Consider the following 19,074-nt stretch of genomic DNA (forward strand, 5'->3'; position numbering starts at 1 on the left):
AGCAATGTAAGAATCTCGAGCAACTCCTGGTCCCCTTGAATTGCGAAACCGTACTTTAACCTCAGAAACTGTAAAATGGACACCTTTCTTGGCCAGATTTTTCCCAGCAAGCTTGGCTTGCAGGGCTGTCTGTGAGTGTGAAAGGAATGTTTGCAGCAACCCCCCCTGGACTTACAACTCATCAGTAGACAGACAGCACTAATTGGATCAGCAAAGGACACAATGGAAATACTAATAGCCCTGAAACTCCCCCAGCCAAGAAACAATGTGTTGGTAAGAACTCCTTACATATGATAATGACCTTGTCTCCATCGGAGCTGAAACACCCATCAGCATAATCAGGTCATAATGGCAGCAATCTCGAGCGAATGGCAGACTCGAAAATCCCATCTTCTTAACAAGGTGTGGAAGACTGCGATCTCCCAGGACATTGGAGCGGGCAGGAAGCAGTTTACCCTGAAGGGAAACTGCCCGGAGACTGGAGCTGGCTACCTGGGCCTATCAGGAGAAGGGACGAGACCTGCGGGAACTTTGAAATGCTAACTGACATGCTCACACAAAAGAAGCTGGACTGGAGCGAAAAAACTTGGATTTTGGACTGTAAAAAGGGTGGTCAAACGGCGATTCGATCTCTTAGGATCTTCTGCTCGTGCTGAACTCTCTGCTCCTACAACATCAGCCTTGGATTGTAAGTATCCCGCAGCAGCTTGCGAAGCTCCCGGGACTAGTATAGTGGTTGAGGCTTTGGGGAAAGGGGGTGCATGCTCCTATTTTGTCCTTTTAAAAGATTGCTAAAATTGTGTATGTAAGTTTTACGTTGTGATGCGATAGTATTCCTTCCATAGTAATAGTCATTAAAGTATAAGATAATTGTGTGTTTTCTGTATTTGGTGGTGGTTGATCTTGGCAATTAATAAATATATGTGTTTGGATTTTGGAATTGGAGTCTGTCTCAATTCCTTCAATCCCTCACCAACGAGCTCTAGCCAAGTCACTCTATTAAAATACTCCTTACCATAAATCCGGTGTCGAGAACTGAGGGAAATCCCTGGGCGATTCGAACCCGCTCACTCAGGAAAGGCTGCCAGGTACAGGTGGGCAGAGGTTTTCCTTTCCTCTCTCTCTTGGGGGCGCTGCTCAGGTGAAGCAGACGCAGATGGTAGTGAATCCATCGGTGAGAGAGAGGATCACCCGGGCAGTGGTGGGGCTTGGACGACGGGGTTTCCAAGCCTGGTAGAAGCCCACGGGGGTGGAGGTAAAAGGGGATCCCACTACAGCAGGAAGCTTGTTTACGAAGCATGCTACCTCATCATCAGACCAAAATACTGCAAAATGTCCCAGGTAGGAAAAAATTGAAACTGTTCTGGAGAAAGTATATAATTTATCATATTTTTTGCATTTCACCTTCCAAGACATGTTAATGGGTATTGGGATGGATAAAATCACAGGTAGAACTGTAAATGCGAAATGACTGGCATTCATTAAAGTTGAATAGAGCTCTGATTTTTGGATGATGTTGATTTGAATGTTCTGGCAGTTCACTGAAAACGGAATTGATCTTTGACTGTCATTTGTCTATCATGTGATGAGTTATGTACTCTGGGATAACAGAGGCTGCAACTGGATGCAGCTTTAACCAAAAGATACTCCAGACCTTGAAGTTAGTTCAATCTGATTTATTGAACCAGTAGTACAGTTAGCACAGTTCTCTATGAGTTCGACTCTCTGCTAACCTAAGTGTGGTTACTCTGTCTGACTGAACCAGACTAGCTCTTTGCCACGTGCTGGAGGTGTGATACTGTACATACACCCTGGCTCACTCTGTAGACGTTCATTAGTGGAAAGAGGCAGAGTGTGAGTGCCTTGTGCCTTTTTCATAGAATTTACAGTGCAGAAGGAGGCCATTCGGCCCATCGAGTCTGCACCGGCTCTTGGAAAGAGCACCCCACCCAAGGTCAACACCTCCACCCCATCCCATAACCCAGTAACCCCACCCAACACTAAGGGCAATTTTGGACACTAAGGGCAATTTATCATGGCCAATCCACCTAACCTGCACATCTTTGGACTGTGGGAGGAAACCGGAGCACCCGGAGGAAACCCACGCACACACGGGGAGGATGTGCAGACTCCGCACAGACAGTGACCCAAGCCGGAATTGAACCTGGGACCCTGGAGCTGTGAAGCAATCCACTATCCACAATGCTACCGTGCTGCCCACGGTACCACCCCTGAGTGTCTTGCCTGCTCATTGGTCATGTCCTGTTCTCTGTGTTCATTAGTTGTCTGTCTGTGCCTGTCTATATATCATTATCTGCATGTCTGCATATCATGACATCTCCCCTTTTTTAAATGTTGTGTTGGCACATGGGAACGTACTTACATGTGGTGGCATATATTAACATATGTACAAGCGGTGGCATATGTGAACGTATTTACATGTGAAGACAGCTGTCTAATGTGAGAAAACAGAACATAGCAAACAAAACAAATGTCCAGTCTCTGGGGCTTGCATCTGATCTTGTCGACCGCCGCAGAGGTGGTGGCGGGGACGACGGCACCTTGACAGGCAGGATAGAAGCCTGACTGGTGGCCTCGTAGTTCGAGGTATCAGGAGGTTGCAAAACAACAGACGGAAACGGGGAAGAAAGCGGTTATGGGCAGGCAACTTTGCGGAGTGCCCGTCTGTTTCGTCGCAAAACATAACCATCAGCCATACGTGCAACATACGAGTGGGGCGCAGCCTGTCGAACAATGACAGCTGGAGCAGACCAGCCACCATCCGGTATCTTGATCCTGACAGTGTCTGCCGGGGATAACACGGGCAAGTTGGTGGCATGAGCATCAGAGCCCTGCTTTTGCTGGTTTCAGAGCTGTTGCACCTTCTGCAGCACCGGGAGGTGATCCAGGTTGGGCAAGTGTATAGCTGGAAGTGTTGTCCACAGGTCCCTGTTCATCAGCAGTTGAGCCGGCGACATGCCAGTGGACAGTGGGGTCACCCTGTACGCAAGCAGCGCGAGGTAGATGTCAGAAGCAGAATCCGCAGCCTTGCAGATGAGCTGTTTCACAATGTGCACCCCTTTTTCAACCTTCCCATTGGAATGCGGATAGTGTGGGCTGGAAGTGACATGTTTGAAATGGTATGACTTGACAAACATAGACCTCTATTGACTGTTGAATCACAGGCCATTGTCACTCATGACAGTGAGTGGGATACCATGCCTGGAGAACGTCTCCTTACAGGCCTTGATGACGGTCCGAGATGTGAGGTCTGAGAGCTTCACGACTACAGCGTAATTGGAGAAATGGTCAATAATCAACACGTATCCATGACCATTCGCACAAAAGAGGTCGATGCCAACCTTGGACCATGGGGAGGTCTCGACTTCATGCTGCTGGAGCATCTCCTTGCTCTGCACTGGCTGGAAGTGTTGACAGGTCGCACAGTTGAGGACCATGTTCGAGGTGGCCTGGCTAATACCGGGCCAGTAGACAGCCTGCCTGGCTCTGCACCTGCACTTCTCGACGCCCAGGTGTCCCTCACGGATTTGGCGGAGCACCAAGCTCTGAAGACTGAGTGGAATGACAATCCGGTCCAGCTTGAGGAGGATACCATCAATCACCGTCATATCATCCTTTACATTGGAAAATTGAGGGCACTGCCCTTTCTGCCAGCCATTGGCAAGGTGATGCATGACATGCTGCAAGAGTGGCTGTCTCCTCGCGGATACGAGCCACCTTCTTATCAGACGCCAGGAGGGTGCGAGCACACAGCTGCACCTGTGATTCAATCTGCCGGATGATTTCCAGTGGTTCACTAGGCAATGTGATGGAGCGGGACAATGCATCAGCGATGATGAGCTCCTTCTGAGTTTGAGGAGCTGCAACCGAGGCGTCATGTCGTTCAGGTCCTTGTGGATAATGTGGACCAGAGGTCTATGATCCGTCTCGACAGTGAATGTCAGCAGGCCGTAGACATAGTCGTGAAACGTGAGCATGCCAGTGAGAAGACCCAGGCATTCGTTCTCTATTTGCGCATACCTTGTTTCGGTGGGCGTCATGGCCCTTGATGCGTAGGCTACCGGTGCCCAGGATGAAGTGTCATCGCGTTGAAGCAGCACCGTACCGATGCCATCCTGGCTCGCATCTGGCGAGATCTTTGTCTCCCTGTCTGGGTCAAAAAATGCCAAGATGGGTGCAGTGGTGAGCTTGGCTTTCAGCTCCTACCACTCTGCCTGATGTGCTGCCTTCCACCCAAAGGCAGTGGACTTTTTCAACAGGTTTCGTAGGGCCGTGGTGAGGCCAGGTTTGGGATGAACTTGCCCAGAAAATTGACCATGCCCAGGAAGCGCAACACCACCTTCTTGTCTTCAGGGACCTTCATAGCTTCGATGGCCTTGACCTTGCCTGTGTGTTGACATGCCAAAGCAACATTTGGACCTTTCACCTTCAGGCCATTGGCATGGACACGGCGGAATACATGCTGGAGACGGGAAACATGCTCTTCAGGGAACGTGGACCGTATGATGATGTCGTCCACGTACACTCAAACCCCTTCAATGCCGTCCATCATCTGCTCCATGATGCGATGGAAGATCTCTGATGCCGAGACAATGCCAAACGGCATGCGATTATAGCAGCAAACGGTGTGTTGAAGGTGCAGAGCCTTCTGCTGGACTCATCCAGCTGGATTTGCCAAGATCCATGTGACGCATCTAACTTGGTGAAAAAACGTGCGCGTGCTATCTCACTGGTGAGTTCCTGCCACTTCGGGATGGGGTAGTGTTCACGCATTATATTCTTATTGAGATCCTTGGGATCAATGCAGATGCGCAGGTCTCCCAAAGGCTTTCTAACACATAGCATCGAGCTGACCCAGTCAGTCGGTTCAGTTACCTTGGAAATGATGCCCTGTTGCTGAAGATCCTTGAGCTGTGCTTTCAGGTGCTCTCTACAAAGAACAAAGAACAAAGAAACGTACAGCACAGGAACAGGCCCTTCGGCCCTCCAAGCCCGTGCCGACCATACTGCCCGACTAAACTACAATCTTCTACACTTCCTGGGTCCGTATCCTTCTATTCCCATCCTATTCATATATTTGTCAAGATGCCCCTTAAATGTCCCTATCGTCCCTGCCTCCACTACCTCCTCCGGTAGTGAGTTCCAGGCACCCACTACCCTCTGCGTAAAAAACTTGCCTCGTACATCTACTCTAAACTTTGCCCCTCTCACCTTAAACCTATGCCCCCTAGTAATTGACCCCTCTACCCTGGGGAAAAGCCTCTGACTATCCACTCTGTCTATGCCCCTCATAATTTTGTATACCTCTATCAGGTCGCCCCTCAACCTCCTTCGTTCCAGTGAGAACAAACCGAGTTTATTCAATCGCTCCTCATAGCTTATGCCCTCCATACCAGGCAACATTCTGGTAAATCTCTTCTGCACCCTCTCTAAAGCCTCCACATCCTTCTGGTAGTGTGGCGACCAGAATTGAACACTATACTCCAAGTGTGGCCTAACTAAGGTTCTATACAGCTGCAACATGACTTGCCAATTCTTATACTCAATGCCCCGGCCAATGAAGGCAAGCATGCCGTATGCCTTCTTGACTACCTTCTCCACCTGTGTAGCCCCTTTCAGTGATCTGTGGACCTGTACTCCTAGATCTCTTTGACTTTCAATACTCCTGAGGGTTCTACCATTCACTGTATATTCCCTACCTGCATTAGCCCTTCCAAAATGCATTACCTCACATTTGTCCAGGTTAAACTCCATCTGCCATCTCTCCGCCCAAGTCTCCAGACAATCTAAATCCTGCTGTATCCTCAGACAGTCCTCATCGCTATCCGCAATTCCACCAACCTTTGTGTCGTCTGCAAACTTACTAATCAGACCAGTTACATTTTCCTCCAAATCATTTATATATACTACAAAGAGCAAAGGTCCCAGCACTGATCCCTGTGGAACACCACTGGTCACAGCCCTCCAATTAGAAAAGCATCCCTCCATTGCTACCCTCTGCCTTCTATGGCCTAGCCAGTTCTGTATCCACCTTGCCAGTTCACCCCTGATCCCGTGTGACTTCACCTTTTGTACTAGTCTACCATGAGGGACCTTGTCAAAGGCCTTACTGAAGTCCATATAGACAACATCTACTGCCCTACCTGCATCAATCATCTTAGTGACCTCCTCGAAAAACTCGATCAAGTTAGTGAGACACGACCTCCCCTTCACAAAACCGTGCTGCCTCTCACTAATACGTCCATTTGCTTCCAAATGGGAGTAGATCCTGTCTCGAAGAATTCTCTCCAGTAATTTCCCTACCACTGAAGTAAGGCTCACCGGCCTGTAGTTCCCGGGATTATCCCTGCCACCCTTCTTAAACAGAGGAACAACATTGGCTATTCTCCAGTCCTCCGGGACATCCCCTGAAGACAGCGAGGATCCAAAGATTTCTGTCAAGGCCTCAGCAATTTCCTCTCCAGCCTCCTTCAGTATTCTGGGGTAGATCCCATCCGGCCCTGGGGACTTATCTACCTTAATATTTTTTAAGACACCCAACACCTCGTCTTTTTGGATCACAATGTGACCCAGGCTATCTACACCCCCTTCTCCAGACTCAACATCTACCAATTCCTTCTCTTTGGTGAATACTGATGCAAAGTATTCATTTAGTACCTCACCCATTTCCTCTGGCTCCACACATAGATTCCCTTGCCTATCCTTCAGTGGGCCAACCCTTTCCCTGGCTACCCTCTTGCTTTTTATGTAAGTGTAAAAAGCCTTGGGATTTTCCTTAACCCTATTTGCCAATGACTTTTCATGACCCCTTCTAGCCCTCCTGACTCCTTGCTTAAGTTCCTTCCTACTTTCCTTATATGCCACACAGGCTTCGTCTGTTCCCAGCCTTTTAGCCCTGACAAATGCCTCCTTTTTCTTTTTGACGAGGCCTACAATATCATTCGTCATCCAAGGTTCCCGAAAATTGCCGTATTTATCTTTCTTCCTCACAGGAACATGCCTGTCCTGTATTCCTTTCAACTGACACTTGAAAGCCTCCCACATGTCAGATGTTGATTTGCCCTCAAACATCCGCCCCCAATCTATGTTCTTCAGGTCCCGCCTAATATTGTTATAATTAGCCTTCCCCCAATTTAGCACATTCATCCTCGGACCACTCTTATCCTTGTCCACCAGTACTTTAAAACTTACTGAATTGTGGTCACTGTTACCGAAATGCTCCCCTACTGAAACATCTACCACCTGGCCGGGCTCATTCCCCAATACCAGGTCCAGTACCGCCCCTTCCCTAGTTGGACTGTTTACATATTGTTTTAAGAAGCCCTCCTGGATGCTCCTTACAAACTCTGCCCCGTCTAAGCCCCTGGCACTAAGTGAGTCCCAGTCAATATTGGGGAAGTTGAAGTCTCCCATCACCACAACCCTGTTGTTTTTACTCTTTTCCAAAATCTGTCTACCTATCTGCTCCTCTATCTCCCGCTGGCTGTTGGGAGGCCTGTAGTATACCCCCAACATTGTGACTGCACCCTTCTTATTCCTGATCTCTACCCATATAGCCTCACTGCCCTCTGAGGTGTCCTCTCGCTGTATAGCTGTGATACTCTCCTGAACAAGTAGCGCAACTCCGCCTCCCCTTTTACATCCCCCTCTATCCCGCCTGAAACATCTAAATCCTGGAACGTTTAGCTGCCAATCCTGCCCTTCCCTCAACCAGGTCTCTGTAATGGCAACAACATCATAGTTCCAAGTACTAATCCAAGCTCTAAGTTCATCTGCCTTACCCGTAATGCTCCTTGCATTAAAACATATGCACTTCAGGCCTCCAGACCCGCTGTGTTCAGCAACTTCTCCCCGTCTGCTCTGCCTCAGAGCCACACTGTCCATATTCCCTAGTTCTCCCTCAACGCTCTCACCTTCTGACCTATTGCTCCCGTGCCCACCCCCCTGCCATACTAGTTTAAACCCTCCCGTGTGACACTAGCAAATCTCGCGGCCAGGATATTTATGCCTCTCCGGTTTAGATGCAACCCGTCCATCTTATACAGGTCACACCTGCCCCGGAAGAGCTCCCAGTGGTCCAGATAACCGAAACCCTCCCTCCTACACCAGCTGTTTAGCCACGTGTTTGTCTGCTCTATCTTCCTATTTCTAGCCTCACTGGCACGTGGCACAGGGAGTAATCCCGAGATTACAACCCTCGAGGTCCTGTCTTTTAACTTTCTGCCTAGCTCCCTGAACTCCTGCTGCAGGACCTCATGCCTCTTCCTGCCTATGTCGTTAGTACCAATATGTACAACGACCTCTACCTGTTTGCCCTCCCCCTTCAGGATTCCCTCTACCCGTTCGGAGACATCCTGGACCCTGGCACCAGGGAGGCAACATACCATCCTGGAGTCTCTTTCACGTCCACAGAAGCGCCTATCTGTTCCCCTGACTATAGAGTCCCCTATAACTATTACTCTTCTGCGCTTTGACCCTCCCTTCTGAACATCAGAGCCAGCCGTGGTGCCACTGCTCTGGCTGCTGCTGTTTTCCCCTGATAGGCTATCCCCCCCGACAGTATCCAAAGGGGTATACCTGTTCGAGAGGGGGACAACCACAGGGGATTCCTGCACTGACTGCCTGCCCTTTCTGGTGGTCACCCATTTCTCTGCCTGCACCTTGGGTGTGACCACACTTACATAACTGCGATCTATGACGCTTTCCGCCACCTGCATGCTCCTAAGTGCATCCAATTGCTGCTCCAACCGAACCATGCGGTCTGTGAGGAGCTGCAGTTAGGTGCACTTTCTGCAGATGAAGCCATCCAGGACGCTGGAAGCCTCCCGGACCTGCCACATCTCACAGTCAGAGCACAGCACCCCTCTAACTGACATTGCGTCAATTAATTAAAATTAAAATTTGTCTTTTTTTTATAAATACTTTTTTTTTTTTTAAATTACAAAGTTACTGTCAACTATCTGTTTCCTAGCACTAGATTTCTAATAGAAATGCGATAGCTAACTATAATATCCTCCGATCTCTGGCTTAGATATCCTCTAAATTATAATTAAGTTATTATGTTTAATTAGTTCCCAAATAGTCAAAAAAATTTAGGTTAGAATCCCAACCAGCCACTCAGGTCACAGCTTTTCTGTCCCCCCCCGACACACACAATTTGAAAAAAGGTATAAAAGTAAAAATCACTTGCTTACCTTCTGAGATGTTCTCAGGTTCTCTCGCTGACAGAGACTGCTCCTCCACCTCCAATCCTTGGCCTGCACAATGCTAATAATATATAATATAATATGGCACTTACCTTCCACCAATGGGTCTTATTATTAGGTTAGAGGAGGAGGGTGGGTGGGAGACACTACACGTGTAGTGTCTCGGGTTTCCTCTCCACCAGAATTTATTGGGGGGGGGGGGGACTTGCCAGAGGTCGAACTTCCGGTTCCCGCCGAAATCCAAAGGGCTGCTCCTGTAAAGGTAAGTGCTTTTAAACTCACTACTCACCTCCAAGAAGGCCCCTGCGCACCGCTGCCGCCGAAATCCAATGGGCTGCTCCTGTAAAGGTAAGAGCTTTTAAACTAACTACTCACCTCCCAGAAGGCCCCTGCGCACCGCTGCCGCCGAAATCCAAAGGGCTGCTCCTGTAAAGGTAAGTGCTTTTAAACTCACTACTCACCTCCAAGAAGGCCCCTGCGCACCGCTGCCGCCGAAATCCAATGGGCTGCTCCTGTAAAGGTAAGAGCTTTTAAACTAACTACTCACCTCCCAGAAGGCCCCTGCGCACCGCTGCCGCCGAAATCCAAAGGGCTGCTCCTGTAAAGGTAAGTGCTTTTAAACTCACTACTCACCTCCAAGAAGGCCCCTGCGCACCGCTGCCGCCGAAATCCAATGGGCTGCTCCTGTAAAGGTAAGAGCTTTTAAACTAACTACTCACCTCCCAGAAGGCCCCTGCGCACCGCTGCCGCCGAAATCCAAAGGGCTGCTCCTGTAAAGGTAAGTGCTTTTAAACTCACTACTCACCTCCAAGAAGGCCCCTGCGCACCGCTGCCGCCGAAATCCAATGGGCTGCTCCTGTAAAGGTAAGAGCTTTTAAACTAACTACTCACCTCCCAGAAGGCCCCTGCGCACCGCTGCCGCCGAAATCCAAAGGGCTGCTCCTGTAAAGGTAAGTGCTTTTAAACTCACTACTCACCTCCAAGAAGGCCCCTGCGCACCGCTGCCGCCGAAATCCAATGGGCTGCTCCTGTAAAGGTAAGAGCTTTTAAACTAACTACTCACCTCCCAGAAGGCCCCTGCGCACCGCTGCCGCCGAAATCCAAAGGGCTGCTCCTGTAAAGGTAAGTGCTTTTAAACTCACTACTCACCTCCAAGAAGGCCCCTGCGCACCGCTGCCGCCGAAATCCAATGGGCTGCTCCTGTAAAGGTAAGAGCTTTTAAACTAACTACTCACCTCCCAGAAGGCCCCTGCGCACCGCTGCCGCCGAAATCCAAAGGGCTGCTCCTGTAAAGGTAAGTGCTTTTAAACTCACTACTCACCTCCAAGAAGGCCCCTGCGCACCGCTGCCGCCGAAATCCAGGATCCGGCGTGGTGCGTGGACCACTGGCTTGGCATCAGGTTGTAGCAGAATCTTGTATCGATATGACAGCGTGCCCATCCCGTCGAACACATCCGGATACTGAGCAAGGATGTCATCAATGCCGGCCTGAAGAGCCACATTGGAGATGTTGTTGTGTAAACCTGCAACCAATCCACCTACCCTGCACTTCTTTGGATTGTGGGGGCGAAACCCACGCAAACACGGGGAGAATGTGGAAACTCCACACGGACAGTGACCCAGAGCCGGAAACGAACCTGGGACCTCGGTGCCGTGAGACAGCATTACTAACCACTGCGCCACTGTGCTGCCCTCAACATCAGATAGTTGACATATTGTATAAAATTCCTCTCCCTACAATTTTAGTTACATTTCCAAACTATTTTCCTGAAACAGGGTAATGTCCTGCTAATGTAGTGGAGAGGTGTGTCAGATGAAGATTCTGAGTATTTGCATGCCACACCATCATTTCAGGGCCAAAATTCTTTAAGCATTTACCTTTACCCTATCTAACTTAGCTTACTTCCTAATTTTATCACTTTTTTCTCGACTGAGGGTGGGGTTTTCTGCCCCCTCCCTCTGCGGCGTTTTCCGGCGGCAGAGGTGGCTTGCCATTGGCCTGCTTGTGTGATCTGCTGGCCCCACCAAGGTCTATGGTGTTTTGCATGGCTCACCCGCCCTGCCACTGGCAAATCCACTGGGGACTTCTGTGGACAAGATGGCTTTAGGTAAATGAATGAAGGTCAAATCATACATACACTCCTGCCCGAAAATGATTGACTGTACATGAGGCATCCTGGTTTATGCTTTCCAGGTCACCAGATTTGCTTGGGTTTCTGACCCAATATTAAGTACCCAGTTCTGGAATAAGGCAGACTTTTGTATGGAGATCCAAATGATGGTTAAAAAACAGGGTCAATTGATGTGTGCTGCACCTGCTGGACATTGAGACTCATGGAGTAAGATCTCATCAAACAAGTACAAATGGAGCCTACCACAATTTATCAGGTCGTGTCACCTTTGGCTGGACCAGAAGATCCTGCCAGTGGAAAGAGTGTGAAAATCCCTCTGTGTGTGTGTAAGTGCCAACTTTGCAAATAGGTGGTACTCACGGGTGAGGAAATTTTGCCCATTGGTCGCACGCATTAAGAAATCATTGGCAACTCATGCACAGCCTCTTAATGGGCAGAGATCTCTCTCCTCGGCTCAAACTTGGAAAATTTATCTTTATGTATAAGTACACCTGAGATCTATAAAAATGATGTCCTCAGTCAGCTTGATTTTGTAATGGCATATTTAAGCCAATAAACTGCAGATCGCTGTGCAGTTTTCTTAATTCAGATGGTTGTGAGTATAACACCTTTAAAATTGCTGAAGGTAAATTATAATTACCTGATAAATTGTGGTAGGCTGCATTTGTACTTGTCAGATGAGATCTTACTCCATGAGTCTCAATGTCCAGCAGGTGCAGCACACATCAATTGACCCAGTTTTTTAACCATCACTTGGATCTCCATACAAATGTCTGCCTTATTCCAGAACTGGGTACTTAATATTGGGTCAGAAACCCGAGCAAATCTGGTGACCTGGAGAGCATAAACCAGGATGCCTCATGTACAGTCAATCATTTTGGGGCAGGAGTGTACGTATGATTTGACCTTCATTCATTTACTTAAAGCCATCTTGTCCACAGAAGTCCAAGGACAGATGTTGTAGCACTTTCTAACCGATACCACAGTCATGGGGAGCATTGGACATGTGATGTGAAATGAAGAAGCAGGGGTGGACGGGGGGTGGGCACCTGTGTTTGCACAAATGAAAAAACAATCAAACTGTGATAACACAGTAAGGTTGTGAGTTGTTTGGTGGTGAGCATTGTGGTTGTATGTCCTTCGCTCCAAAGTTATGGAATTCGGGTGAGGATCTGGGATATTTCTTTTTTAAAAATCACTCTTTGGATACGAAGGGTTCAATAAAGTATCTCCGTTAACTTAATTATTTTTGAGTGATATCACCAGAAGTGAAGTGAGTATCTTGTTTGTCTTTATTTTTTAAATGGTAAGCTTTATTATCTAATCGATAAAGAAATGGCAGGACAGCTCTGACCTCTCAAGTGCACATCCTGTGGGAACTTCAGGATGCTGCCATGTCTTCTATAACCATTTGTATTTCAATTCATTCTTTCATAGGAAATGGGTGTCACTGGTCAAGTCAGCAGTTATTGCCCATCCCTATTTGTACTATTTTAAAAAATCATTATCTTCATCACCACATGTGCTCTTCAGGTCCAGAGGCACAGTCCTTGGCTCACAGTATTCTCCAGGCCTTTGTCCTGTGCCAGTCTTCACATTTTCCAATAACTTTCTTCAATTTGCAAGTCATCCAGCTTTGATATTCTTTTCCTTCCTCTTCTTCTGTTGCCTTGAAATCTTCCCACCATAATGTCCCTTACTAGTCCGCTTCCTCATAAGATATGTTCTGCCCAGTCTTTCTGCTTTTTTCCTGCTGAATTTAACTTGATTAAAATGATGATGATGATGGGCGCGATTTGTCGGCGGTTCACGCCGGCGGGAAATTCCGGTCCCAAGCCGGAGGGGCGTGGTCAATGGGAAATCCCATTGACAACAGCGGGATTGGTAGATCCCACTGGCGGCTGCCTCTCCTGCTGAAAAATATGTGGTGGGCTGGTCAGTAAATCCTGCTGATAATTATGGTTTTTGAACTTTCATCTTACCATGGGAATGAAGCCAAAAATGGGGAAAAGAAATGCTCCCTCAGTCCAATAAATTGAAAATTAAGAATTGAGTTTTCAACTTCAGTGTGATTTGGAACCAAAAGCCAGAGGGAAGCCACTCTTTGGTCTAAAAGGTGTTGCCACTGCTTTAAAGCTGCATTATTTCATGCTGGTGAGCTGTGTGAATGTTTGTTGATGCTTGTTTCTATTGGCTGCTGTTGTTGTTCCTTACTGTGCTCTAATGGGCTGCTCCGTTTCCCTATATAACAGTAATTACATTTCAGAAGTAATTAATTTCCTGTGGAGTGCACTGGGACGTCCTGAGTGTATAAAACGCTGCTGTCTAAATTCAAGTTATTTCTTCATAGGTCTCCCACTGGTGCACCAACACCCCCAAAGGATAGTTGTTTCTCCATGAGTTGAAGAAGCTGCTGATTCTTACAGAAGTGTGTATCGTGGGGATTCTGCCAATAACAATGTTGTGTAACATACATCAGACGAACAAGATGATGGCGACAGCAATGCAACAATACAAGCAAAATATTGAGGATGCTGCAAATGTGAAATACAAACAGAAAATGCTGGAAATACAAAGTAGTTCTGGCAGCATCTGTGGAGAAAGAAACAGACATTTAGGTCAAGGACCTTTCTTAACTAATAGCGACACTTCCTTCAGTACATTATTTTTGACATTGAAACATCTCAACACACTTTCTTGCCTAGAATGCTGAAAGAACATTTAAAGCACTTTAGGTGGCATGAGATCATTTACATCGACCTGAGCAGGCAAATAACTTCTCTGTTTGGTGCCTCAACTGAGTATCTGACTGGTAGAAATCCCAATCTCACACATGCAGTCAACCTTTATGAATAACTAATATCCCAGGTCAGGGGTCAATTTATAAACTTCAGAACCAGGTGCAAAAATGCCATCAAGTGAATAAAGCCCTTCGTTTGCTGTTATGTTGTTCTAGCTTCTAAATCATTGCCTAGAACTGTACCAATGTGGCGAGGGTCCTGACATCAGGATCAATTGTGGGAAATGAGGCTGTGCGGGTGGATAGGGCATGTGGAAGATATTTTACTGGCAGAAGCTAATTAAGAGAGCACCAATCGGACAGCTGTCCAATCAAATACGCCAAACTGCTCTCTAATCAAGGAGCTTCCACTGGGAAGCCATTGGGAGGATGTCTCAATATGGCTGGTGAGCACGCCATGCGACAGGGGCCATTCTGACGCACGTAATATCTAGGTAGTCTGATAAAATGTCTACCAATAGGTCAAATAACTGCCTTAATTGGTGTCATGCCTGTTTAGTTGGTGGCCAAGCCATTGCCATTTCTGTGACCAGGAATAACATCTTATGGCAGGAACATATTGGGCTTTGTTTCCTCCCCTCCAACCTCCTAGCCCACCTCCAAAGGGCTGATAAAATTCAGGCATGTTTTAACATCCCAAACACTGGAGCTCCCTGGTGAATAAATGCTTAAGACATCCTTTCCACATGCTCCATGGCCCAAAGCAATATTCCCTGGTAAAGCCGCACCCGTGGCTGAAAAGTCACTGCTGGAGCGTTGACCCATCCAAGTGTCAGAGTCTGCTTGTCATAACTATTTTGCAGGTGCTTCCAGGGTGCCTAAACACGGTGGCATCCTCTCCTTCACCCTGAATCCCCAGCAGCCACTGAGATGGCTGCCAGCTTCCTGATTAGAGAGCAGGTTGCCTTATTTTATTGGACAGCAGTCGGCTGGTGCTCTTAAGGCAGAGGTTGACAGACTTAAGCTGATAGAATCCCATGGAGACGTCAAGGTGCCAACTGCATGCAGATACAGGATGCTCATAATTTTTACTTCAACAGAAAGTAATGACTCACCTTTCAAAAAAAGGTTTTCATGAAACAGTTCTCACATCCTGTAATTTCCCCCCGAAATCTTTCTAATCTTCCACTGTCTCTATTTATTTATGATGTGCAGATGCCAGTGTTGTTTATTTAAGGTCTATTTATTTAAGGTCCTTCTTAACAGCTTTCACTTTGATCAATATTTTAGTCACATCCTTTAAATATCTCTTTCTATATCTTAAGTGTAGCTATTTCCTCATAAAGGTATTCGAAAAATGAAATTTGTTACTTCAAAAAAATAACACAAATGTAAATTATTGAATGCCACTTTGGTTTTAATCTATCTCCATTCAATTTCTGCATAGAACAAAAGAACAATGAACAAAGAAAATTACAGCACAGGAACAGGCCCTTCGGCCCTCCCAGCCTGCGCCAATCCAGATCCTTTATCTAAACCTGTCTTCTATTTTCCAAGGATCTACTTCCTTCTGTTCCCCGCCCGTTCATATATCTGTCTAGATGCATCTTAAATTATGCTATCGTGCACGCCTCTACCACCTCCGCTGGCAAAGCGTTCCAGGCACCCACCACCCTCTGTGTAAAAAACGTTCGACACACATCTCCCTTAAACTTTCCCCCTCTCACCTTGAAATCGTGACCCCTTGTAATTGACACCCCCACTCTTGGAAAAAGCTTGTTGCTATCCACCCTGTCCATACCTCTCATAATTTTGTAGATCTCAATCAGCTCCCCCCTCAACCTTCGTCTTTCCAACGAAAACAATCCTAATCTACTCAACCTTTCTTCATAGCTAGCAGCCTCCATACCAGGCAACATCCTGGTGAACCTCTTCAGCACCCTCTCTGAAGCATCCACATCCTTCTGGTAATGTGGCGACCAGAACTGCACGCAGTATTCCAAATGTGGCCTCACCAAAGTCCTATACAACTGTAACATGACCTGCCGACTATTGTACTCAATACCCCATCCGATGAAGGCAAGCATGCTGTATGCCTTCTTGACCACTCTATCGACCTGCGTTGCCACCTTCAGGGTACAATGGACCTGAACTCCCAGATCTCTCTATACATCAATTTTCCCCAGGATTCTTCCATTGACCGTATAGTCTGCTCTTGAATTAGATCTTCCAAAATGCATCACCTCGCATTTGCCTGGATTGAACTCCATCTGCCATTTCTCTGCCCAACTCTCCAATCTATCTATATTTTACTGTATTCTCTGACAGTCCTCCTTGCTATCTGCAACTCCACCAATCTTAGTATCATCTGCAAACTTGCTAATCAGAATAGTTTTGATTGTAAGGAGAGGTTCAGTAGAGGTGTTCAAAATCATGAAGAGTTTTGATTGTTTACATGAGGTGAAACTGACTCCTGTGGCAGGACAGATACATGAATGGGCAGGGAGCAGAGGGATACAGATCCTTAGAAAATAGGCGACAATTTTAGATAGAGGATCTGGATCAGCGCAGTCTTGGAGGGCCTAAGGGCCTGTTCCTGTGTTGTAATTTTTCTTTGTTCTTCTTTGTTCTTTGTTTTTTTTCTTTGTTCTTTGACATTGGTAGTCAGGCAACAATACTGGCAAGCAAAATCAAAGAGAACTCAAAGATATCTTATCGATACAATAGGAGTAAGAGGATAACTAAGGAAAGAGTAGGATCCCAAAAGATCAAAAGGTAGCCTGTATGTGGAGGGAAAGATCCAAGTATTGTTCTGAATGAATATTTTGCACTGCCTTCACATAAGGGGTGGCAATTCAGACACTGTAGTTAAAAAGGAGGAGTGTGAAGAACTGGATGTGATAGACATAGGGATAGAGGAAGCATGCAGGGGATTATCACCCTTGAAAGTGAATAAACCATCAGGATGGGATGAAATGTACCCCAGGCTGTTAATAGAAGCCAGGGAGAAAATTGCAGAGAATTTTTCAATCCTCACTGGATGCAGGTGAGGCGATGGAAATCTGCTAATGTTGTACCTTTGTTTAAAAAAGAAGTGAAGTTTGCACATTCCCTTGTGTCTGCGTGGGTCTCACCCCCACAACCCAGAGCTGTGCAGGGTAGGTGGATTGGCCATGCTAAATTACCCCTAAATAAGAACAAATAACAAAGAAAATTACAGCACAGGAACAGGCCCTTTGGCCCTCCCAGCTTGCGCCGATCCAGATCCTTTATCTAAATCTGTCTTCTATTTACTAAGGATCTACTTCCCTCTGTTCCCCGCCCATTCATATATCTGTCTAGATGCATCTTAAATGATGCTATCGTGCCCGCCTCTACCATATGAATAGGAATTTTTAAAAAGAGTGAGGGCTAGACCGAATAATTACAGTTTGACCTTGATAGCGGGCAAATTATTGGAATCAATTCTGAGGGACTGGATTAACTGTCACATAGAAAGGCATGGATTAATCAAAGACAGTCAGCGTGGATTTGTTAAGGTAAAGTCATGTCTCACAAATTTGATAGAATTGTTTGAGGAAGTAATGAGGAGGATTGATGAGGGTAGTGTAATTGAGGTGGTCACCATGATTTTAGCAAAGTTTTTAGCTAGGGCCCACTTGACAGACTGTTTAAAAAATGAAAACTCATGGGAGCCCACGAGAATTGTGCAAGTTGGATACAAAATTGGCTCAGTGGCTGGGAATAAAGTGTAATTGTTGATGGATGATTTTGTGACTGACAGGCTGTTTCCAGTGGGGTTCCTCAGGTTTAGGTTCCTTGCTATTTGGGATAGATAATAATGATTTGGATGTAAACATCAGGGGGATGATCAAGTTTGCAGATGACACAAAAATTGGCCACGTGGTAGGTAGCGAGGAAGATTATTGTAGATTGCAGGAAAATATCAATGGAGCGGTGAGGTGGGTAGATAAGTGGCAAATGGAATCCAGCTCAGAGAAGTGTGATTTGATCTATTTGGAATCACCTGATTTCAGAAAGAATTAATTGCACTGGAGAGGGACGGAGGAGATTTTTACAAGGATATTGCCAGGACTGGAAAATTACAGCACCGAAGAAAGGTTGGATAGACTGGGGTTGTTCTCCTAGGAACAGAGGAAGCTGAGGAAAGATTTGATTGTGATGTACAAAATTGTGAGGGACTTGGATAGAATGGATGGGAAGGGCTTATTTACCTCAGCAGAGAGATCAGTGACTAGGGAGCATAGATATTAAATGATTCATAGAAAAATTCAAGGGAAGGTGAAGAAGATTTTTCACCTTGGTTTTGTGGGTCTAGAGCTCAGTGAATGAAAGGGTAGGAAAGGCAACTGCTCATTTATAAAGGTGCCTGGATATGCATCTAAGGTGTGTAGTGATCTTTGCATGGGTATGTACAGAAGGGGTTGATGGGACATGGAAAGACCACGGGGGTGCAGCACTGGTGGGTATAAAGGGGGAAGCAAGCAGCCCACAAGGCTCTTTGGCTGTTTAGACTGTGAAGAGAACAAAGGCAGAGATTTAGCTCAGGGCTGCTAGTGTGGTCAGGCCTAGTTGTAGTATATAGAAACGTTGTAACCTTATGTGGTAGTACCAGGTATTGCGGTACCTAAGGGGCTGATGACCATTGGTTAGACCCAGGAGTCTACCATTGGCTGTTGTTACGTAGCTCCGCCCTGACAGGCGGAGTATAAGAAATGGTGCTGTCCCAGCAGCCTTCACTTTCTGTATCGAAGCTGCTGGGGAACAAGTTCTAGTAGATTAAAGCCTTCAGTTATGAAATCACTTTGTCTTTAGTGTAATTGATCGCACATCACCTTCTACTAGTACAGTTCTTAAAGTAAGAGCTCACGCAGTTATTTAAGTTGTGTTACTCAATAAACTTTATGTGAACTCAGAATCTGTTTAGATCCCAAAGACTTGAACAAAAACATTC

The 19,074-nt window shown here is 46.6% G+C and overlaps 1 long non-coding RNA gene across 1 annotated transcript in view; it reads left to right on the plus strand.

Annotated features, from left to right (window-relative positions):
- Positions 1–492: 492 nt before the first annotated feature.
- LOC140391397 (uncharacterized) overlaps positions 493–19,074 on the plus strand; it is a 33,089-nt gene continuing 14,507 nt past the window's right edge. Inside the window, exons 1-2 of the long non-coding RNA XR_011935041.1 lie at positions 493–688; positions 13,710–13,977. This is a non-coding gene — a long non-coding RNA (uncharacterized lncRNA). The remainder of the gene's footprint in view (positions 689–13,709; positions 13,978–19,074) is intronic.

Source organism: Scyliorhinus torazame, chromosome 15 (assembly GCF_047496885.1).
Source record: "Scyliorhinus torazame isolate Kashiwa2021f chromosome 15, sScyTor2.1, whole genome shotgun sequence".
In the NCBI taxonomy this organism is placed as follows: Eukaryota; Metazoa; Chordata; class Chondrichthyes; order Carcharhiniformes; family Scyliorhinidae; genus Scyliorhinus; species Scyliorhinus torazame.